Source organism: Schistocerca gregaria, unplaced genomic scaffold (genome assembly GCF_023897955.1).
Source record: "Schistocerca gregaria isolate iqSchGreg1 unplaced genomic scaffold, iqSchGreg1.2 ptg000066l, whole genome shotgun sequence".
Taxonomy (NCBI): Eukaryota; Metazoa; Arthropoda; class Insecta; order Orthoptera; family Acrididae; genus Schistocerca; species Schistocerca gregaria.
In genome coordinates, this window is record NW_026061707.1 from 5311668 (window position 1) to 5336679 (window position 25012).

General features: G+C 46.4%; 7 non-coding genes across 7 annotated transcripts; all 7 read right to left on the reverse strand.

The window, feature by feature from the left end:
• Positions 1 to 72, reverse strand: Trnai-aau (transfer RNA isoleucine (anticodon AAU)). The gene has a single exon. It is a non-coding gene; the product is annotated as a tRNA-Ile (tRNA).
• Positions 73 to 4565: 4493 nt separating this feature from the next.
• Trnav-aac (transfer RNA valine (anticodon AAC)) lies at positions 4566 to 4637 on the reverse strand. Its single transcript has one exon. It is a non-coding gene; the product is annotated as a tRNA-Val (tRNA).
• A 2969-nt stretch (positions 4638 to 7606) lies between these two features.
• Positions 7607 to 7678, reverse strand: Trnai-aau (transfer RNA isoleucine (anticodon AAU)). Its single transcript has one exon. It is a non-coding gene; the product is annotated as a tRNA-Ile (tRNA).
• Positions 7679 to 12171: 4493 nt separating this feature from the next.
• Positions 12172 to 12243, reverse strand: Trnav-aac (transfer RNA valine (anticodon AAC)). Its single transcript has one exon. It is a non-coding gene; the product is annotated as a tRNA-Val (tRNA).
• A 1444-nt stretch (positions 12244 to 13687) lies between these two features.
• Positions 13688 to 13759, reverse strand: Trnai-aau (transfer RNA isoleucine (anticodon AAU)). Its single transcript has one exon. It is a non-coding gene; the product is annotated as a tRNA-Ile (tRNA).
• Positions 13760 to 15211: 1452 nt separating this feature from the next.
• On the reverse strand, positions 15212 to 15283 carry Trnav-aac (transfer RNA valine (anticodon AAC)). Its single transcript has one exon. It is a non-coding gene; the product is annotated as a tRNA-Val (tRNA).
• A 1444-nt stretch (positions 15284 to 16727) lies between these two features.
• Positions 16728 to 16799, reverse strand: Trnai-aau (transfer RNA isoleucine (anticodon AAU)). The gene has a single exon. It is a non-coding gene; the product is annotated as a tRNA-Ile (tRNA).
• Positions 16800 to 25012: the final 8213 nt, after the last annotated feature.

Here is a 25012-nt window from a genome sequence, read left to right on the forward strand (position 1 = left end):
TTTCTCCTGTGAGGATTGAACTTACGACCGCTGGTTTATTAGACCAGTGCTCTACCACTGAGCTAAAGAGGCGCGGCCTAGCGGTACTCTTGGGTACTTCGTCCTTACGGTCGTCTGCATCATCAGACTTTAGCTGACAACACTTCATATTACCGGCTAATATTTGCAGCTATGGCGACAAATTACTGCTTGACTACACATCTGACACGTAACCGATGTGCTCTCCAAACAACAACACTTGCATTTCAGAACATGTCTTTCACACATGTCTACAAAATCACCTTCACCTTCAAATACAGCTTCCTTGCGACTGACAGAGACGTAGGCAAAGTTTAAAGTTGCTATTTCCATTAAATCTCGTTAATCAGAAAAACGGTAATTTACACTTGCAGCGGAACAAAATTCCGTTCCGCCCAGCGTCTGACTCGAACCCACGACCCTGGGATTAAGAGTCTGACGCTCTACCGACTGAGCTAGCCGGCTACCTCGGTGAATACCTGCCGGGTAGCACGTCACACAGTACTCGTTTGGGTTGGGTGGTCCCATACAGAATCTCTCCATGATGCCTAATGTTTTCCTAACGTCACACTCGTCACGTACTTCACTTTTATGTCATAATCATTTCTGAGAGGTAAAGAAATTGCATGACAACATGCAGAGCTAGTGGCGTCAAAATTAACGCAAATACTTTATGTGACTCAAAAGCCGAACGAGTTACTTTCCGACGTTGTTTTAGATGTGCAAGTGATAGTCAAAACTCGCTGTGTCGGCACTCTGCCGACCATTTCGCTAGTTAACACCGGTCTTGTTGTGTGTGTTTCAAGCTCAAGAGCATCTCCAAGCAAAAAGTGGTCAACAGCAAAATTCAGACGGTTTCGTACTGCTCAATTGCTACATTAAAACGTTATGTTTCTTTTTCAGAACTGGAAAAACACAAGCGTGACAGCATTCGAACCTGTAATCTTCAGATCCGAAGTCCGACGCCTTATCCATTAGGCCACACGGTCACTGACGACCAACATTTACATGTATACGACTCATCTCGAAACGCTCACACCCCTGAGGATTTGTGTTTTCGTTCTACACAGCCGCTGCCCCTTGCTCTTTCCCACCCATTCGTTACATTCAACCTCTGACGAGACCGACCAAATATAGACTGTGAAACAAGACCACACACTTTGTGCATTCGGAATCGATGGCAGGGCGTCCCTCGCCGCATTTGCTACGATTGCCATTTGCTACTTCTGCAGAAGCGGCGACGACGACGACGACGACGACGACGACGACGACGAATATCGCGAGAGGCTCTGAGATATGTGAGAAATACATCTATAAAATGTAATTCAGACTGCCTCGTCCCACCTTATGCTGTACCGCTTTGGCAAATGCTTAATCTGCGCCATTCGCCTTAATCGCATCTGAGAGTGATTCTTAAAAAAACGCCTGTCGCTAATTGTTCGTCATCACAGGTACTGTTTGCTATACGGCCACGACGCGCAACTGATTTCCAAAATTCATCTTTCTCCTGTGAGGATGGAACTTACGACCCCTGGTTTATTAGACCAGTGCTCTACCACTGAGCTAAAGAGGCGCGGCCTAGCGGTACTCTTGGGTACTTCGTCCTTACGGTCGTCTGCATCATCAGACTTTAGCTGACAACACTTCATATTACCGGCTAATATTTGCAGCTATGGCGACAAATTACTGCTTGACTACACATCTGACACGTAACCGATGTGCTCTCCAAACAACAACACTTGCATTTCAGAACATGTCTTTCACACATGTCTACAAAATCACCTTCACCTTCAAATACAGCTTCCTTGCGACTGACAGAGACGTAGGCAAAGTTTAAAGTTGCTATTTCCATTAAATCTCGTTAATCAGAAAAACGGTAATTTACACTTGCAGCGGAACAAAATTCCGTTCCGCCCAGCGTCTGGCTCGAACCCACGACCCTGGGATTAAGAGTCTGACGCTCTACCGACTGAGCTAGCCGGCTACCTCGGTGAATACCTGCCGGGTAGCACGTCACACAGTACTCGTTTGTGTTGGGTGGTCCCATACAGAATCTCTCCATGATGCCTAATGTTTTCCTAACGTCACACTCGTCACGTACTTCACTTTTATGTCATAATCATTTCTGAGAGGTAAAGAAATTGCATGACAACATGCAGAGCTAGTGGCGTCAAAATTAACGCAAATACTTTATGTGACTCAAAAGCCGAACGAGTTACTTTCCGACGTTGTTTTAGATGTGCAAGTGATAGTCAAAACTCGCTGTGTCGGCACTCTGCCGACCATTTCGCTAGTTAACACCGGTCTTGTTGTGTGTGTTTCAAGCTCAAGAGCATCTCCAAGCAAAAAGTGGTCAACAGCAAAATTCAGACGGTTTCGTACTGCTCAATTGCTACATTAAAACGTTATGTTTCTTTTTCAGAACTGGAAAAACACAAGCGTGACAGCATTCGAACCTGTAATCTTCAGATCCGAAGTCCGACGCCTTATCCATTAGGCCACACGGTCACTGACGACCAACATTTACATGTATACGACTCATCTCGAAACGCTCGCACCCCTGAGGATTTGTGTTTTCGTTCTACACAGCCGCTGCCCCTTGCTCTTTCCCACCCATTCGTTACATTCAACCTCTGACGAGACCGACCAAATATAGACTGTGAAACAAGACCACACACTTTGTGCATTCGGAATCGATGGCAGGGCGTCCCTCGCCGCATTTGCTACGATTGCCATTTGCTACTTCTGCAGAAGCGGCGACGACGACGACGACGACGACGACGACGACGACGACGAATATCGCGAGAGGCTCAGAGATATGTGAGAAATACATCTATAAAATGTAATTCAGACTGCCTCGTCCCACCTTATGCTGTACCGCTTTGGCAAATGCTTTATCTGCGCCATTCGCCTTAATCGCATCTGAGAGTGATTCTTAAAAAAACGCCTGTCGCTAATTGTTCGTCATCACAGGTACTGTTTGCTATACGGCCACGACGCGCAACTGATTTCCAAAATTCATCTTTCTCCTGTGAGGATGGAACTTACGACCCCTGGTTTATTAGACCAGTGCTCTACCACTGAGCTAAAGAGGCGCGGCCTAGCGGTACTCTTGGGTACTTCGTCCTTACGGTCGTCTGCATCATCAGACTTTAGCTGACAACACTTCATATTACCGGCTAATATTTGCAGCTATGGCGACAAATTACTGCTTGACTACACATCTGACACGTAACCGATGTGCTCTCCAAACAACAACACTTGCATTTCAGAACATGTCTTTCACACATGTCTACAAAATCACCTTCACCTTCAAATACAGCTTCCTTGCGACTGACAGAGACGTAGGCAAAGTTTAAAGTTGCTATTTCCATTAAATCTCGTTAATCAGAAAAACGGTAATTTACACTTGCAGCGGAACAAAATTCCGTTCCGCCCAGCGTCTGGCTCGAACCCACGACCCTGGGATTAAGAGTCTGACGCTCTACCGACTGAGCTAGCCGGCTACCTCGGTGAATACCTGCCGGGTAGCACGTCACACAGTACTCGTTTGGGTTGGGTGGTCCCATACAGAATCTCTCCATGATGCCTAATGTTTTCCTAACGTCACACTCGTCACGTACTTCACTTTTATGTCATAATCATTTCTGAGAGGTAAAGAAATTGCATGACAACATGCAGAGCTAGTGGCGTCAAAATTAACGCACATACTTTATGTGACTCAAAAGCCGAACGAGTTACTTTCCGACGTTGTTTTAGATGTGCAAGTGATAGTCAAAACTCGCTGTGTCGGCACTCTGCCGACCATTTCGCTAGTTAACACCGGTCTTGTTGTGTGTGTTTCAAGCTCAAGAGCATCTCCAAGCAAAAAATGGTCAACAGCAACATTCAGACGGTTTCGTACTGCTCAATTGCTACATTAAAACGTTATGTTTCTTTTTCAGAACTGGAAAACACAAGCGTGACAGCATTCGAACCTGTAATCTTCAGATCCGAAGTCCGACGCCTTATCCACTAGGCCACACGGTCACTGACGACCAACATTTACATGTATACGACTCATCTCGAAACGCTCACACCCCTGAGGATTTGTGTTTTCGTTCTACACAGCCGCTGCCCCTTGCTCCTTCCCACCCATTCGTTACATTCAACCTCTGACGAGACCGACCAAATATAGACTGTGAAACAAGACCACACACTTTGTGCATTCGGAATCGAAGGCAGGGCGTCCCTCGCCGCATTTGCTACGATTGCCATTTGCTACTTCTGCAGAAGCGGCGGCGGCGGCGGCGACGACGACGACGACGACGACGACGACGAATATCGCGAGAGGCTCTGAGATATGTGAGAAATACATCTATAAAATGTAATTCAGACTGCCTCGTCCCACCTTATGCTGTACCGCTTTGGCAAATGCTTTATCTGCGCCATTCGCCTTAATCGCATCTGAGAGTGATTCTTAAAAAAACGCCTGTCGGTAATTGTTCGTCATCACAGGTACTGTTTGCTATACGGCCACGACGCGCAACTGATTTCCAAAATTCATCTTTCTCCTGTGAGGATTGAACTTACGACCGCTGGTTTGTTAGACCAGTGCTCTACCACTGAGCTAAAGAGGCGCGGCCTAGCGGTACTCTTGGGTACTTCGTCCTTACGGTCGTCTGCATCATCAGACTTTAGCTGACAACACTTCATATTACCGGCTAATATTTGCAGCTATGGCGACAAATTACTGCTTGACTACACATCTGACACGTAACCGATGTGCTCTCCAAACAACAACACTTGCATTTCAGAACATGTCTTTCACACATGTCTACAAAATCACCTTCACCTTCAAATACAGCTTCCTTGCGACTGACAGAGACGTAGGCAAAGTTTAAAGTTGCTATTTCCATTAAATCTCGTTAATCAGAAAAACGGTAATTTACACTTGCAGCGGAACAAAATTCCGTTCCGCCCAGCGTCTGGCTCGAACCCACGACCCTGGGATTAAGAGTCTGACGCTCTACCGACTGAGCTAGCCGGCTACCTCGGTGAATACCTGCCGGGTAGCACGTCACACAGTACTCGTTTGTGTTGGGTGGTCCCATACAGAATCTCTCCATGATGCCTAATGTTTTCCTAACGTCACACTCGTCACGTACTTCACTTTTATGTCATAATCATTTCTGAGAGGTAAAGAAATTGCATGACAACATGCAGAGCTAGTGGCGTCAAAATTAACGCAAATACTTTATGTGACTCAAAAGCCGAACGAGTTACTTTCCGACGTTGTTTTAGATGTGCAAGTGATAGTCAAAACTCGCTGTGTCGGCACTCTGCCGACCATTTCGCTAGTTAACACCGGTCTTGTTGTGTGTGTTTCAAGCTCAAGAGCATCTCCAAGCAAAAAGTGGTCAACAGCAAAATTCAGACGGTTTCGTACTGCTCAATTGCTACATTAAAACGTTATGTTTCTTTTTCAGAACTGGAAAAACACAAGCGTGACAGCATTCGAACCTGTAATCTTCAGATCCGAAGTCCGACGCCTTATCCATTAGGCCACACGGTCACTGACGACCAACATTTACATGTATACGACTCATCTCGAAACGCTCACACCCCTGAGGATTTGTGTTTTCGTTCTACACAGCCGCTGCCCCTTGCTCTTTCCCACCCATTCGTTACATTCAACCTCTGACGAGACCGACCAAATATAGACTGTGAAACAAGACCACACACTTTGTGCATTCGGAATCGATGGCAGGGCGTCCCTCGCCGCATTTGCTACGATTGCCATTTGCTACTTCTGCAGAAGCGGCGACGACGACGACGACGACGACGACGACGACGACGAATATCGCGAGAGGCTCTGAGATATGTGAGAAATACATCTATAAAATGTAATTCAGACTGCCTCGTCCCACCTTATGCTGTACCGCTTTGGCAAATGCTTAATCTGCGCCATTCGCCTTAATCGCATCTGAGAGTGATTCTTAAAAAAACGCCTGTCGCTAATTGTTCGTCATCACAGGTACTGTTTGCTATACGGCCACGACGCGCAACTGATTTCCAAAATTCATCTTTCTCCTGTGAGGATGGAACTTACGACCCCTGGTTTATTAGACCAGTGCTCTACCACTGAGCTAAAGAGGCGCGGCCTAGCGGTACTCTTGGGTACTTCGTCCTTACGGTCGTCTGCATCATCAGACTTTAGCTGACAACACTTCATATTACCGGCTAATATTTGCAGCTATGGCGACAAATTACTGCTTGACTACACATCTGACACGTAACCGATGTGCTCTCCAAACAACAACACTTGCATTTCAGAACATGTCTTTCACACATGTCTACAAAATCACCTTCACCTTCAAATACAGCTTCCTTGCGACTGACAGAGACGTAGGCAAAGTTTAAAGTTGCTATTTCCATTAAATCTCGTTAATCAGAAAAACGGTAATTTACACTTGCAGCGGAACAAAATTCCGTTCCGCCCAGCGTCTGGCTCGAACCCACGACCCTGGGATTAAGAGTCTGACGCTCTACCGACTGAGCTAGCCGGCTACCTCGGTGAATACCTGCCGGGTAGCACGTCACACAGTACTCGTTTGTGTTGGGTGGTCCCATACAGAATCTCTCCATGATGCCTAATGTTTTCCTAACGTCACACTCGTCACGTACTTCACTTTTATGTCATAATCATTTCTGAGAGGTAAAGAAATTGCATGACAACATGCAGAGCTAGTGGCGTCAAAATTAACGCAAATACTTTATGTGACTCAAAAGCCGAACGAGTTACTTTCCGACGTTGTTTTAGATGTGCAAGTGATAGTCAAAACTCGCTGTGTCGGCACTCTGCCGACCATTTCGCTAGTTAACACCGGTCTTGTTGTGTGTGTTTCAAGTTCAAGAGCATCTCCAAGCAAAAAGTGGTCAACAGCAACATTCAGACGGTTTCGTACTGCTCAATTGCTACATTAAAACGTTATGTTTCTTTTTCAGAACTGGAAAAACACAAGCGTGACAGCATTCGAACCTGTAATCTTCAGATCCGAAGTCCGACGCCTTATCCATTAGGCCACACGGTCACTGACGACCAACATTTACATGTATACGACTCATCTCGAAACGCTCACACCCCTGAGGATTTGTGTTTTCGTTCTACACAGCCGCTGCCCCTTGCTCTTTCCCACCCATTCGTTACATTCAACCTCTGACGAGACCGACCAAATATAGACTGTGAAACAAGACCACACACTTTGTGCATTCGGAATCGAAGGCAGGGCGTCCCTCGCCGCATTTGCTACGATTGCCATTTGCTACTTCTGCAGAAGCGGCTGCGGCGGCGACGACGACGACGACGACGACGACGACGAATATCGCGAGAGGCTCTGAGATATGTGAGAAATACATCTATAAAATGTAATTCAGACTGCCTCGTCCCACCTTATGCTGTACCGCTTTGGCAAATGCTTTATCTGCGCCATTCGCCTTAATCGCATCTGAGAGTGATTCTTAAAAAAACGCCTGTCGCTAATTGTTCGTCATCACAGGTACTGTTTGCTATACGGCCACGACGCGCAACTGATTTCCAAAATTCATCTTTCTCCTGTGAGGATTGAACTTACGACCGCTGGTTTATTAGACCAGTGCTCTACCACTGAGCTAAAGAGGCGCGGCCTAGCGGTACTCTTGGGTACTTCGTCCTTACGGTCGTCTGCATCATCAGACTTTAGCTGACAACACTTCATATTACCGGCTAATATTTGCAGCTATGGCGACAAATTACTGCTTGACTACACATCTGACACGTAACCGATGTGCTCTCCAAACAACAACACTTGCATTTCAGAACATGTCTTTCACACATGTCTACAAAATCACCTTCACCTTCAAATACAGCTTCCTTGCGACTGACAGAGACGTAGGCAAAGTTTAAAGTTGCTATTTCCATTAAATCTCGTTAATCAGAAAAACGGTAATTTACACTTGCAGCGGAACAAAATTCCGTTCCGCCCAGCGTCTGACTCGAACCCACGACCCTGGGATTAAGAGTCTGACGCTCTACCGACTGAGCTAGCCGGCTACCTCGGTGAATACCTGCCGGGTAGCACGTCACACAGTACTCGTTTGGGTTGGGTGGTCCCATACAGAATCTCTCCATGATGCCTAATGTTTTCCTAACGTCACACTCGTCACGTACTTCACTTTTATGTCATAATCATTTCTGAGAGGTAAAGAAATTGCATGACAACATGCAGAGCTAGTGGCGTCAAAATTAACGCAAATACTTTATGTGACTCAAAAGCCGAACGAGTTACTTTCCGACGTTGTTTTAGATGTGCAAGTGATAGTCAAAACTCGCTGTGTCGGCACTCTGCCGACCATTTCGCTAGTTAACACCGGTCTTGTTGTGTGTGTTTCAAGCTCAAGAGCATCTCCAAGCAAAAAGTGGTCAACAGCAAAATTCAGACGGTTTCGTACTGCTCAATTGCTACATTAAAACGTTATGTTTCTTTTTCAGAACTGGAAAAACACAAGCGTGACAGCATTCGAACCTGTAATCTTCAGATCCGAAGTCCGACGCCTTATCCATTAGGCCACACGGTCACTGACGACCAACATTTACATGTATACGACTCATCTCGAAACGCTCACACCCCTGAGGATTTGTGTTTTCGTTCTACACAGCCGCTGCCCCTTGCTCTTTCCCACCCATTCGTTACATTCAACCTCTGACGAGACCGACCAAATATAGACTGTGAAACAAGACCACACACTTTGTGCATTCGGAATCGATGGCAGGGCGTCCCTCGCCGCATTTGCTACGATTGCCATTTGCTACTTCTGCAGAAGCGGCGACGACGACGACGACGACGACGACGACGACGACGAATATCGCGAGAGGCTCTGAGATATGTGAGAAATACATCTATAAAATGTAATTCAGACTGCCTCGTCCCACCTTATGCTGTACCGCTTTGGCAAATGCTTAATCTGCGCCATTCGCCTTAATCGCATCTGAGAGTGATTCTTAAAAAAACGCCTGTCGCTAATTGTTCGTCATCACAGGTACTGTTTGCTATACGGCCACGACGCGCAACTGATTTCCAAAATTCATCTTTCTCCTGTGAGGATGGAACTTACGACCCCTGGTTTATTAGACCAGTGCTCTACCACTGAGCTAAAGAGGCGCGGCCTAGCGGTACTCTTGGGTACTTCGTCCTTACGGTCGTCTGCATCATCAGACTTTAGCTGACAACACTTCATATTACCGGCTAATATTTGCAGCTATGGCGACAAATTACTGCTTGACTACACATCTGACACGTAACCGATGTGCTCTCCAAACAACAACACTTGCATTTCAGAACATGTCTTTCACACATGTCTACAAAATCACCTTCACCTTCAAATACAGCTTCCTTGCGACTGACAGAGACGTAGGCAAAGTTTAAAGTTGCTATTTCCATTAAATCTCGTTAATCAGAAAAACGGTAATTTACACTTGCAGCGGAACAAAATTCCGTTCCGCCCAGCGTCTGGCTCGAACCCACGACCCTGGGATTAAGAGTCTGACGCTCTACCGACTGAGCTAGCCGGCTACCTCGGTGAATACCTGCCGGGTAGCACGTCACACAGTACTCGTTTGTGTTGGGTGGTCCCATACAGAATCTCTCCATGATGCCTAATGTTTTCCTAACGTCACACTCGTCACGTACTTCACTTTTATGTCATAATCATTTCTGAGAGGTAAAGAAATTGCATGACAACATGCAGAGCTAGTGGCGTCAAAATTAACGCAAATACTTTATGTGACTCAAAAGCCGAACGAGTTACTTTCCGACGTTGTTTTAGATGTGCAAGTGATAGTCAAAACTCGCTGTGTCGGCACTCTGCCGACCATTTCGCTAGTTAACACCGGTCTTGTTGTGTGTGTTTCAAGCTCAAGAGCATCTCCAAGCAAAAAGTGGTCAACAGCAAAATTCAGACGGTTTCGTACTGCTCAATTGCTACATTAAAACGTTATGTTTCTTTTTCAGAACTGGAAAAACACAAGCGTGACAGCATTCGAACCTGTAATCTTCAGATCCGAAGTCCGACGCCTTATCCATTAGGCCACACGGTCACTGACGACCAACATTTACATGTATACGACTCATCTCGAAACGCTCGCACCCCTGAGGATTTGTGTTTTCGTTCTACACAGCCGCTGCCCCTTGCTCTTTCCCACCCATTCGTTACATTCAACCTCTGACGAGACCGACCAAATATAGACTGTGAAACAAGACCACACACTTTGTGCATTCGGAATCGATGGCAGGGCGTCCCTCGCCGCATTTGCTACGATTGCCATTTGCTACTTCTGCAGAAGCGGCGACGACGACGACGACGACGACGACGACGACGACGACGAATATCGCGAGAGGCTCAGAGATATGTGAGAAATACATCTATAAAATGTAATTCAGACTGCCTCGTCCCACCTTATGCTGTACCGCTTTGGCAAATGCTTTATCTGCGCCATTCGCCTTAATCGCATCTGAGAGTGATTCTTAAAAAAACGCCTGTCGCTAATTGTTCGTCATCACAGGTACTGTTTGCTATACGGCCACGACGCGCAACTGATTTCCAAAATTCATCTTTCTCCTGTGAGGATGGAACTTACGACCCCTGGTTTATTAGACCAGTGCTCTACCACTGAGCTAAAGAGGCGCGGCCTAGCGGTACTCTTGGGTACTTCGTCCTTACGGTCGTCTGCATCATCAGACTTTAGCTGACAACACTTCATATTACCGGCTAATATTTGCAGCTATGGCGACAAATTACTGCTTGACTACACATCTGACACGTAACCGATGTGCTCTCCAAACAACAACACTTGCATTTCAGAACATGTCTTTCACACATGTCTACAAAATCACCTTCACCTTCAAATACAGCTTCCTTGCGACTGACAGAGACGTAGGCAAAGTTTAAAGTTGCTATTTCCATTAAATCTCGTTAATCAGAAAAACGGTAATTTACACTTGCAGCGGAACAAAATTCCGTTCCGCCCAGCGTCTGGCTCGAACCCACGACCCTGGGATTAAGAGTCTGACGCTCTACCGACTGAGCTAGCCGGCTACCTCGGTGAATACCTGCCGGGTAGCACGTCACACAGTACTCGTTTGGGTTGGGTGGTCCCATACAGAATCTCTCCATGATGCCTAATGTTTTCCTAACGTCACACTCGTCACGTACTTCACTTTTATGTCATAATCATTTCTGAGAGGTAAAGAAATTGCATGACAACATGCAGAGCTAGTGGCGTCAAAATTAACGCACATACTTTATGTGACTCAAAAGCCGAACGAGTTACTTTCCGACGTTGTTTTAGATGTGCAAGTGATAGTCAAAACTCGCTGTGTCGGCACTCTGCCGACCATTTCGCTAGTTAACACCGGTCTTGTTGTGTGTGTTTCAAGCTCAAGAGCATCTCCAAGCAAAAAATGGTCAACAGCAACATTCAGACGGTTTCGTACTGCTCAATTGCTACATTAAAACGTTATGTTTCTTTTTCAGAACTGGAAAACACAAGCGTGACAGCATTCGAACCTGTAATCTTCAGATCCGAAGTCCGACGCCTTATCCACTAGGCCACACGGTCACTGACGACCAACATTTACATGTATACGACTCATCTCGAAACGCTCACACCCCTGAGGATTTGTGTTTTCGTTCTACACAGCCGCTGCCCCTTGCTCCTTCCCACCCATTCGTTACATTCAACCTCTGACGAGACCGACCAAATATAGACTGTGAAACAAGACCACACACTTTGTGCATTCGGAATCGAAGGCAGGGCGTCCCTCGCCGCATTTGCTACGATTGCCATTTGCTACTTCTGCAGAAGCGGCGGCGGCGGCGGCGACGACGACGACGACGACGACGACGACGAATATCGCGAGAGGCTCTGAGATATGTGAGAAATACATCTATAAAATGTAATTCAGACTGCCTCGTCCCACCTTATGCTGTACCGCTTTGGCAAATGCTTTATCTGCGCCATTCGCCTTAATCGCATCTGAGAGTGATTCTTAAAAAAACGCCTGTCGGTAATTGTTCGTCATCACAGGTACTGTTTGCTATACGGCCACGACGCGCAACTGATTTCCAAAATTCATCTTTCTCCTGTGAGGATTGAACTTACGACCGCTGGTTTGTTAGACCAGTGCTCTACCACTGAGCTAAAGAGGCGCGGCCTAGCGGTACTCTTGGGTACTTCGTCCTTACGGTCGTCTGCATCATCAGACTTTAGCTGACAACACTTCATATTACCGGCTAATATTTGCAGCTATGGCGACAAATTACTGCTTGACTACACATCTGACACGTAACCGATGTGCTCTCCAAACAACAACACTTGCATTTCAGAACATGTCTTTCACACATGTCTACAAAATCACCTTCACCTTCAAATACAGCTTCCTTGCGACTGACAGAGACGTAGGCAAAGTTTAAAGTTGCTATTTCCATTAAATCTCGTTAATCAGAAAAACGGTAATTTACACCTGCAGCGGAACAAAATTCCGTTCCGCCCAGCGTCTGGCTCGAACCCACGACCCTGGGATTAAGAGTCTGGCGCTCTACCGACTGAGCTAGCCGGCTACCTCGGTGAATACCTGCCGGGTAGCACGTCACACAGTACTCGTTTGGGTTGGGTGGTCCCATACAGAATCTCTCCATGATGCCTAATGTTTTCCTAACGTCACACTCGTCACGTACTTCACTTTTATGTCATAATCATTTCTGAGAGGTAAAGAAATTGCATGACAACATGCAGAGCTAGTGGCGTCAAAAGTAACGCACATACTTTATGTGACTCAAAAGCCGAACGAGTTACTTTCCGACGTTGTTTTAGATGTGCAAGTGATAGTCAAAACTCGCTGTGTCGGCACTCTGCCGACCATTTCGCTAGTTAACACCGGTCTTGTTGTGTGTGTTTCAAGCTCAAGAGCATCTCCAAGCAAAAAATGGTCAACAGCAACATTCAGACGGTTTCGTACTGCTCAATTGCTACATTAAAACGTTATGTTTCTTTTTCAGAACTGGAAAAACACAAGCGTGACAGCATTCGAACCTGTAATTTTCAGATCCGAAGTCCGACGCCTTATCCATTAGGCCACACGGTCACTGACGACCAACATTTACATGTATACGACTCATCTCGAAACGCTCACACCCCTGAGGATTTGTGTTTTCGTTCTACACAGCCGCTGCCCCTTGCTCTTTCCCACCCATTCGTTACATTCAACCTCTGACGAGACCGACCAAATATAGACTGTGAAACAAGACCACACACTTTGTGCATTCGGAATCGAAGGCAGGGCGTCCCTCGCCGCATTTGCTACGATTGCCATTTGCTACTTCTGCAGAAGCAGCGGCGGCGGCGACGACGACGACGACGACGACGAATATCGCGAGAGGCTCTGAGATATGTGAGATATACATCTATAAAATGTAATTCAGACTGCCTCGTCCCACCTTATGCTGTACCGCTTTGGCAAATGCTTTATCTGCGCCATTCGCCTTAATCGCATCTGAGAGTGATTCTTAAAAAAACGCCTGTCGCTAATTGTTCGTCATCACAGGTACTGTTTGCTATACGGCCACGACGCGCAACTGATTTCCAAAATTCATCTTTCTCCTGTGAGGATTGAACTTACGACCGCTGGTTTATTAGACCAGTGCTCTACCACTGAGCTAAAGAGGCGCGGCCTAGCGGTACTCTTGGGTACTTCGTCCTTACGGTCGTCTGCATCATCAGACTTTAGCTGACAACACTTCATATTACCGGCTAATATTTGCAGCTATGGCGACAAATTACTGCTTGACTACACATCTGACACGTAACCGATGTGCTCTCCAAACAACAACACTTGCATTTCAGAACATGTCTTTCACACATGTCTACAAAATCACCTTCACCTTCAAATACAGCTTCCTTGCGACTGACAGAGACGTAGGCAAAGTTTAAAGTTGCTATTTCCATTAAATCTCGTTAATCAGAAAAACGGTAATTTACACTTGCAGCGGAACAAAATTCCGTTCCGCCCAGCGTCTGGCTCGAACCCACGACCCTGGGATTAAGAGTCTGACGCTCTACCGACTGAGCTAGCCGGCTACCTCGGTGAATACCTGCCGGGTAGCACGTCACACAGTACTCGTTTGGGTTGGGTGGTCCCATACAGAATCTCTCCATGATGCCTAATGTTTTCCTAACGTCACACTCGTCACGTACTTCACTTTTATGTCATAATCATTTCTGAGAGGTAAAGAAATTGCATGACAACATGCAGAGCTAGTGGCGTCAAAATTAACGCACATACTTTATGTGACTCAAAAGCCGAACGAGTTACTTTCCGACGTTGTTTTAGATGTGCAAGTGATAGTCAAAACTCGCTGTGTCGGCACTCTGCCGACCATTTCGCTAGTTAACACCGGTCTTGTTGTGTGTGTTTCAAGCTCAAGAGCATCTCCAAGCAAAAAATGGTCAACAGCAACATTCAGACGGTTTCGTACTGCTCAATTGCTACATTAAAACGTTATGTTTCTTTTTCAGAACTGGAAAACACAAGCGTGACAGCATTCGAACCTGTAATCTTCAGATCCGAAGTCCGACGCCTTATCCACTAGGCCACACGGTCACTGACGACCAACATTTACATGTATACGACTCATCTCGAAACGCTCACACCCCTGAGGATTTGTGTTTTCGTTCTACACAGCCGCTGCCCCTTGCTCCTTCCCACCCATTCGTTACATTCAACCTCTGACGAGACCGACCAAATATAGACTGTGAAACAAGACCACACACTTTGTGCATTCGGAATCGAAGGCAGGGCGTCCCTCGCCGCATTTGCTACGATTGCCATTTGCTACTTCTGCAGAAGCGGCGGCGGCGGCGGCGACGACGACGACGACGACGACGACGACGAATATCGCGAGAGGCTCTGAGATATGTGAGAAATACATCTATAAAATGTAATTCAGACTGCCTCGTCCCACCTTATGCTGTACCGCTTTGGCAAATGCTTTATCTGCGCCATTCGCCTTAATCGCATCTGAGAGTGATTCTTAAAAAAACGCCTGTCGGTAATTGTTCGTCATCACAGGTACTGTTTGCTATACGGCCACGACGCGCAACTGATTTCCAAAATTCATCTTTCTCCTGTGAGGATTGAACTTACGACCGCTGGTTTGTTAGACCAGTGCTCTACCACTGAGCTAAAGAGGCGCGGCCTAGCGGTACTCTTGGGTACTTCGTCCTTACGGTCGTCTGCATCATCAGACTTTAGCTGACAACACTTCATATTACCGGCTAATATTTGCAGCTATGGCGACAAATTACTGCTTGACTACACATCTGACACGTAACCGATGTGCTCTCCAAACAACAACACTTGCATTTCAGAACATGTCTTTCACACATGTCTACAAAATCACCTTCACCTTCAAATACAGCTTCCTTGCGACTGACAGAGACGTAGGCAAAGTTTAAAGTTGCTATTTCCATTAAATCTCGTTAATCAGAAAAACGGTAATTTACACCTGCAGCGGAACAAAATTCCGTTCCGCCCAGCGTCTGGCTCGAACCCACGACCCTGGGATTAAGAGTCTGGCGCTCTACCGACTGAGCTAGCCGGCTACCTCGGTGAATACCTGCCGGGTAGCACGTCACACAGTACTCGTTTGGGTTGGGTGGTCCCATACAGAATCTCTCCATGATGCCTAATGTTTTCCTAACGTCACACTCGTCACGTACTTCACTTTTATGTCATAATCATTTCTGAGAGGTAAAGAAATTGCATGACAACATGCAGAGCTAGTGGCGTCAAAAGTAACGCACATACTTTATGTGACTCAAAAGCCGAACGAGTTACTTTCCGACGTTGTTTTAGATGTGCAAGTGATAGTCAAAACTCGCTGTGTCGGCACTCTGCCGACCATTTCGCTAGTTAACACCGGTCTTGTTGTGTGTGTTTCAAGCTCAAGAGCATCTCCAAGCAAAAAATGGTCAACAGCAACATTCAGACGGTTTCGTACTGCTCAATTGCTACATTAAAACGTTATGTTTCTTTTTCAGAACTGGAAAAACACAAGCGTGACAGCATTCGAACCTGTAATTTTCAGATCCGAAGTCCGACGCCTTATCCATTAGGCCACACGGTCACTGACGACCAACATTTACATGTATACGACTCATCTCGAAACGCTCACACCCCTGAGGATTTGTGTTTTCGTTCTACACAGCCGCTGCCCCTTGCTCTTTCCCACCCATTCGTTACATTCAACCTCTGACGAGACCGACCAAATATAGACTGTGAAACAAGACCACACACTTTGTGCATTCGGAATCGAAGGCAGGGCGTCCCTCGCCGCATTTGCTACGATTGCCATTTGCTACTTCTGCAGAAGCGGCGGCGGCGGCGACGACGACGACGACGACGACGAATATCGCGAGAGGCTCTGAGATATGTGAGATATACATCTATAAAATGTAATTCAGACTGCCTCGTCCCACCTTATGCTGTACCGCTTTGGCAAATGCTTTATCTGCGCCATTCGCCTTAATCGCATCTGAGAGTGATTCTTAAAAAAACGCCTGTCGCTAATTGTTCGTCATCACAGGTACTGTTTGCTATACGGCCACGACGCGCAACTGATTTCCAAAATTCATCTTTCTCCTGTGAGGATTGAACTTACGACCGCTGGTTTATTAGACCAGTGCTCTACCACTGAGCTAAAGAGGCGCGGCCTAGCGGTACTCTTGGGTACTTCGTCCTTACGGTCGTCTGCATCATCAGACTTTAGCTGACAACACTTCATATTACCGGCTAATATTTGCAGCTATGGCGACAAATTACTGCTTGACTACACATCTGACACGTAACCGATGTGCTCTCCAAACAACAACACTTGCATTTCAGAACATGTCTTTCACACATGTCTACAAAATCACCTTCACCTTCAAATACAGCTTCCTTGCGACTGACAGAGACGTAGGCAAAGTTTAAAGTTGCTATTTCCATTAAATCTCGTTAATCAGAAAAACGGTAATTTACACTTGCAGCGGAACAAAATTCCGTTCCGCCCAGCGTCTGGCTCGAACCCACGACCCTGGGATTAAGAGTCTGACGCTCTACCGACTGAGCTAGCCGGCTACCTCGGTGAATACCTGCCGGGTAGCACGTCACACAGTACTCGTTTGGGTTGGGTGGTCCCATACAGAATCTCTCCATGATGCCTAATGTTTTCCTAACGTCACACTCGTCACGTACTTCACTTTTATGTCATAATCATTTCTGAGAGGTAAAGAAATTGCATGACAACATGCAGAGCTAGTGGCGTCAAAATTAACGCACATACTTTATGTGACTCAAAAGCCGAACGAGTTACTTTCCGACGTTGTTTTAGATGTGCAAGTGATAGTCAAAACTCGCTGTGTCGGCACTCTGCCGACCATTTCGCTAGTTAACACCGGTCTTGTTGTGTGTGTTTCAAGCTCAAGAGCATCTCCAAGCAAAAAATGGTCAACAGCAACATTCAGACGGTTTCGTACTGCTCAATTGCTACATTAAAACGTTATGTTTCTTTTTCAGAACTGGAAAAACACAAGCGTGACAGCATTCGAACCTGTAATCTTCAGATCCGAAGTCCGACGCCTTATCCATTAGGCCACACGGTCACTGACGACCAACATTTACATGTATACGACTCATCTCGAAACGCTCACACCCCTGAGGATTTGTGTTTTCGTTCTACACAGCCGCTGCCCCTTGCTCTTTCCCACCCATTCGTTACATTCAAACTCTGACGAGACCGACCAAATATAGACTGTGAAACAAGACCACACACTTTGTGCATTCGGAATCAAAGGCAGGGCGTCCCTCGCCGCATTTGCTACGATTGCCATTTGCTACTTCTGCAGAAGCGGCGGCGACGACGACGACGACGACGACGACGACGACGACGAATATCGCGAGAGGCTCTGAGATATGTGAGAAATACATCTATAAAATGTAATTCAGACTGCCTCGTCCCACCTTATGCTGTACCGCTTTGGCAAATGCTTTATCTGCGCCATTCGCCTTAATCGCATCTGAGAGTGATTCTTAAAAAAACGCCTGTCGCTAATTGTTCGTCATCACAGGTACTGTTTGCTATACGGCCACGACGCGCAACTGATTTCCAAAATTCATCTTTCTCCTGTGAGGATGGAACTTACGACCCCTGGTTTATTAGACCAGTGCTCTACCACTGAGCTAAAGAGGCGCGGCCTAGCGGTACTCTTGGGTACTTCGTCCTTACGGTCGTCTGCATCATCAGACTTTAGCTGACAACACTTCATATTACCGGCTAATATTTGCAGCTATGGCGACAAATTACTGCTTGACTACACATCTGACACGTAACCGATGTGCTCTCCAAACAACAACACTTGCATTTCAGAACATGTCTTTCACACATGTCTACAAAATCACCTTCACCTTCAAATACAGCTTCCTTGCGACTGACAGAGACGTAGGCAAGGTTTAAAGTTGCTATTTCCATTAAATCTCGTTAATCAGAAAAACGGTAATTTACACTTGCAGCGGAACAAAATTCCGTTCCGCCTAGCGTCTGGCTCGAACCCACGACCCTGGGATTAAGAGTCTGACGCTCTACCGACTGAGCTAGCCGGCTACCTCGGTGAATACCTGCCGGGTAGCACGTCACACAGTACTCGTTTGGGTTGGGTGGTCCCATACAGAATCTCTCCATGATGCCTAATGTTTTCCTAACGTCACACTCGTCACGTACTTCACTTTTATGTCATAATCATTTCTGAGAGGTAAAGAAATTGCATGACAACATGCAGAGCTAGTGGCGTCAAAATTAACGCACATACTTTATGTGACTCAAAAGCCGAACGAGTTACTTTCCGACGTTGTTTTAGATGTGCAAGTGATAGTCAAAACTCGCTGTGTCGGCACTCTGCCGACCATTTCGCTAGTTAACACCGGTCTTGTTGTGTGTGTTTCAAGCTCAAGAGCATCTCCAAGCAAAAAATGGTCAACAGCAACATTCAGACGGTTTCGTACTGCTCAATTGCTACATTAAAACGTTATGTTTCTTTTTCAGAACTGGAAAAACACAAGCGTGACAGCATTCGAACCTGTAATCTTCAGATCCGAAGTCCGACGCCTTATCCATTAGGCCACACGGTCACTGACGACCAACATTTACATGTATACGACTCATCTCGAAACGCTCACACCCCTGAGGATTTGTGTTTTCGTTCTACACAGCCGCTGCCCCTTGCTCTTTCCCACCCATTCGTTACATTCAACCTCTGACGAGACCGACCAAATATAGACTGTGAAACAAGACCACACACTTTGTGCATTCGGAATCGAAGGCAGGGCGTCCCTCGCCGCATTTGCTACGATTGCCATTTGCTACTTCTGCAGAAGCGGCGGCGGCGGCGACGACGACGACGACGACGACGACGACGACGACGACGACGAATATCGCGAGAGGCTCTGAGATATGTGAGAAATACATCTATAAAATGTAATTCAGACTGCCTCGTCCCACCTTATGCTGTACCGCTTTGGCAAATGCTTTATCTGCGCCATTCGCCTTAATCGCATCTGAGAGTGATTCTTAAAAAAACGCCTGTCGCTAATTGTTCGTCATCACAGGTACTGTTTGCTATACGGCCACGACGCGCAACTGATTTCCAAAATTCATCTTTCTCCTGTGAGGATGGAACTTACGACCCCTGGTTTATTAGACCAGTGCTCTACCACTGAGCTAAAGAGGCGCGGCCTAGCGGTACTCTTGGGTACTTCGTCCTTACGGTCGTCTGCATCATCAGACTTTAGCTGACAACACTTCATATTACCGGCTAATATTTGCAGCTATGGCGACAAATTACTGCTTGACTACACATCTGACACGTAACCGATGTGCTCTCCAAACAACAACACTTGCATTTCAGAACATGTCTTTCACACATGTCTACAAAATCACCTTCACCTTCAAATACAGCTTCCTTGCGACTGACAGAGACGTAGGCAAAGTTTAAAGTTGCTATTTCCATTAAATCTCGTTAATCAGAAAAACGGTAATTTACACCTGCAGCGGAACAAAATTCCGTTCCGCCCAGCGTCTGGCTCGAACCCACGTCCCTGGGATTAAGAGTCTGACGCTCTACCGACTGAGCTAGCCGGCTACCTCGGTGAATACCTGCCGGGTAGCACGTCACACAGTACTCGTTTGGGTTGGGTGGTCCCATACAGAATCTCTCCATGATGCCTAATGTTTTCCTAACGTCACACTCGTCACGTACTTCACTTTTATGTCATAATCATTTCTGAGAGGTAAAGAAATTGCATGACAACATGCAGAGCTAGTGGCGTCAAAATTAACGCACATACTTTATGTGACTCAAAAGCCGAACGAGTTACTTTCCGACGTTGTTTTAGATGTGCAAGTGATAGTCAAAACTCGCTGTGTCGGCACTCTGCCGACCATTTCGCTAGTTGACACCGGTCTTGTTGTGTGTGTTTCAAGCTCAAGAGCATCTCCAAGCAAAAAATGGTCAACAGCAACATTCAGACGGTTTCGTACTGCTCAATTGCTACATTAAAACGTTATGTTTCTTTTTCAGAACTGGAAAAACACAAGCGTGACAGCATTCGAACCTGTAATCTTCAGATCCGAAGTCCGACGCCTTATCCATTAGGCCACACGGTCACTGACGACCAACATTTACATGTATACGACTCATCTCGAAACGCTCACACCCCTGAGGATTTGTGTTTTCGTTCTACACAGCCGCTGCCCCTTGCTCTTTCCCACCCATTCGTTACATTCAACCTCTGACGAGACCGACCAAATATAGACTGTGAAACAAGACCACACACTTTGTGCATTCGGAATCGAAGGCAGGGCGTCCCTCGCCGCATTTGCTACGATTGCCATTTGCTACTTCTGCAGAAGCGGCGGCGGCGGCGACGACGGCGACGACGACGACGACGACGACGACGACGACGAATATCGCGAGAGGCTCTGAGATATGTGAGAAATACATCTATAAAATGTAATTCAGACTGCCTCGTCCCACATTATGCTGTACCGCTTTGGCAAATGCTTTATCTGCGCCATTTGCCTTAATCGCATCTGAGAGTAATTCTTAAAAAAACGCCTGTCGCTAATTGTTCGTCATCACAGGTACTGTTTGCTATACGGCCACGACGCGCAACTGATTTCCAAAATTCATTTTTCTCCTGTGAGGATGGAACTTACGACCCCTGGTTTATTAGACCAGTGCTCTACCACTGAGCTAAAGAGGCGCGGCCTAGCAGTACTCTTGGGTACTTCGTCCTTACGGTCGTCTGCATCATCAGACTTTAGCTGACAACACTTCATATTACCGGCTAATATTTGCAGCTATGGCGACAAATTACTGCTTGGCTACACATCTGACACGTAACCGATGTGCTCTCCAAACAACAACACTTGCATTTCAGAACATGTCTTTCACACATGTCTACAAAATCACCTTCACCTTCAAATACAGCTTCCTTGCGACTGACAGAGACGTAGGCAAAGTTTAAAGTTGCTATTTCCATTAAATCTTGTTAATCAGAAAAACGGTAATTTACACCTGCAGCGGAACAAAATTCCGTTCCGCCCAGCGTCTGGCTCGAACCCACGACCCTGGGATTAAGAGTCTGACGCTCTACCGACTGAGCTAGCCGGCTACCTCGGTGAATACCTGCCGGGTAGCACGTCACACAGTACTCGTTTGGGTTGGGTGGTCCCATACAGAATCTCTCCATGATGCCTAATGTTTTCCTAACGTCACACTCGTCACGTACTTCACTTTTATGTCATAATCATTTCTGAGAGGTAAAGAAATTGCATGACAACATGCACAGCTAGTGGCGTCAAAATTAACGCACATACTTTATGTGACTCAAAAGCCGAACGAGTTACTTTCCGACGTTGTTTTAGATGTGCAAGTGATAGTCAAAACTCGCTGTGTCGGCACTCTGCCGACCATTTCGCTAGTTAACACCGGTCTTGTTGTGTGTGTTTCAAGCTCAAGAGCATCTCCAAGCAAAAAATGGTCAACAGCAACATTCAGACGGTTTCGTACTGCTCAATTGCTACATTAAAACGTTATGTTTCTTTTTCAGAACTGGAACAACACAAGCGTGACAGCATTCGAACCTGTAATCTTCAGATCCGAAGTCCGACGCCTTATCCATTAGGCCACACGGTCACTGACGACCAACATTTACATGTATACGACTCATCTCGAAACGCTCACACCCCTGAGGATTTGTGTTTTCGTTCTACACAGCCGCTGCCCCTTGCTCTTTCCCACCCATTCGTTACATTCAACCTCTGACGAGACCGACCAAATATAGACTGAGAAACAAGACCACACACTTTGTGCATTCGAAATCGAAGGCAGGGCGACCCTCGCTGCATTTGCTACGATTGCCATTTGCTACTTCTGCAGAAGCGGCGGCGGCGGCGACGACGACGACGACGACGACGACGACGAATATCGCGAGAGGCTCTGAGATATGTGAGAAATACATCTATAAAATGTAATTCAGACTGCCTCGTCCCACATTATGCTGTACCGCTTTGGCAAATGCTTTATCTGCGCCATTCGCCTTAATCGCATATGAGAGTGATTCTTAAAAAAACGCCTGTCGCTAATTGTTCGTCATCACAGGTACTGTTTGCTATACGGCCACGACGCGCAACTGATTTCCAAAATTCATCTTTCTCCTGTGAGGGTGGAACTTACGACCCCTGATTTATTAGACCAGTGCTCTACCACTGAGCTAAAGAGGCGCGGCCTAGCGGTACTCTTGGGTACTTCGTCCTTACGGTCGTCTGCATCATCAGACTTTAGCTGACAACACTTCATATTACCGGCTAATATTTGCAGCTATGGCGACAAATTACTGCTTGGCTACACATCTGACACGTAACCGATGTGCTCTCCAAACAACAACACTTGCATTTCAGAACATGTCTTTCACACATGTCTACAAAATCACCTTCACCTTCAAATACAGCTTCCTTGCGACTGACAGAGATGCAGGCAAAGTTTAAAGTTGCTATTTCCATTAAATCTCGTTAATCAGAAAAACGGTAATTTACACTTGCAGCGGAACAAAATTCCGTTCCGCCCAGCGTCTGGCTCAAACCCACGACCCTGGGATTAAGAGTCTGACGCTCTACCGACTGAGCTAGCCGGCTACCTCGGTGAATACCTGCCGGGTAGCACGTCACACAGTACTCGTTTGGGTTGGGTGGTCCCGTACAGAATCTCTCCATGATGCCTAATGTTTTCCTAACGTCACACTCGTCACGTACTTCACTTTTATGTCATAATCATTTCTGAGAGGTAAAGAAATTGCATGACAACATGCAGAGCTAGTGGCGTCAAAATTAACGCACATACTTTATGTGACTCAAAAGCCGAACGAGTTACTTTCCAACGTTGTTTTAGATGTGCAAGTGATAGTCAAAACTCGCTGTGTCGGCACTCTGCCGACCATTTCGCTAGTTAACACCGGTCTTGTTGTGTGTGTTTCAAGCTCAAGAGCATCTCCAAGCAAAAAATGGTCAACAGCAACATTCAGACGGTTTCGTACTGCTCAATTGCTACATTAAAACGTTATGTTTCTTTTTCAGAACTGGAAAAACACAAGCGTGACAGCATTCGAACCTGTAATCTTCAGATCCGAAGTCCGACGCCTTATCCATTAGGCCACACGGTCACTGACGACCAACATTTACATGTATACGACTCATCTCGAAACGCTCACACCCCTGAGGATTTGTGTTTTCGTTCTACACAGCCGCTGCCCCTTGCTCTTTCCCACCCATTCGTTACATTCAACCTCTGACGAGACCGACCAAATATAGACTGAGAAACAAGACCACACACTTTGTGCATTCGGAATCGAAGGCAGGGCGACCCTCGCCGCATTTGCTACGATTGCCATTTGCTACTTCTGCAGAAGCGGCGGCGGCGGCGACGACGACGACGACGAATATCGCGAGAGGCTCTGAGATATGTGAGAGATACATCTATAAAATGTAATTCAGACTGCCTCGTCCCACCTTATGCTGTACCGCTTTGGCAAATGCTTTATCTGCGCCATTTGCCTTAATCGCATCTGAGAGTAATTCTTAAAAAAACGCCTGTCGCTAATTGTTCGTCATCACAGGTACTGTTTGCTATACGGCCACGACGCGCAACTGATTTCCAAAATTCATTTTTCTCCTGTGAGGATGGAACTTACGACCCCTGGTTTATTAGACCAGTGCTCTACCACTGAGCTAAAGAGGCGCGGCCTAGCAGTACTCTTGGGTACTTCGTCCTTACGGTCGTCTGCATCATCAGACATTAGCTGACAACACTTCATATTACCGGCTAATATTTGCAGCTATGGCGACAAATTACTGCTTGGCTACACATCTGACACGTAACCGATGTGCTCTCCAAACAACAACACTTGCATTTCAGAACATGTCTTTCACACATGTCTACAAAATCACCTTCACCTTCAAATACAGCTTCCTTGCGACTGACAGAGACGTAGGCAAAGTTTAAAGTTGCTATTTCCATTAAATCTCGTTAATCAGAAAAACGGTAATTTACACCTGCAGCGGAACAAAATTCCGTTCCGCCCAGCGTCTGGCTCGAACCCACGACCCTGGGATTAAGAGTCTGACGCTCTACCGACTGAGCTAGCCGGCTACCTCGGTGAATACCTGCCGGGTAGCACGTCACACAGTACTCGTTTGGGTTGGGTGGTCCCATACAGAATCTCTCCATGATGCCTAATGTTTTCCTAACGTCACACTCGTCACGTACTTCACTTTTATGTCATAATCATTTCTGAGAGGTAAAGAAATTGCATGACAACATGCACAGCTA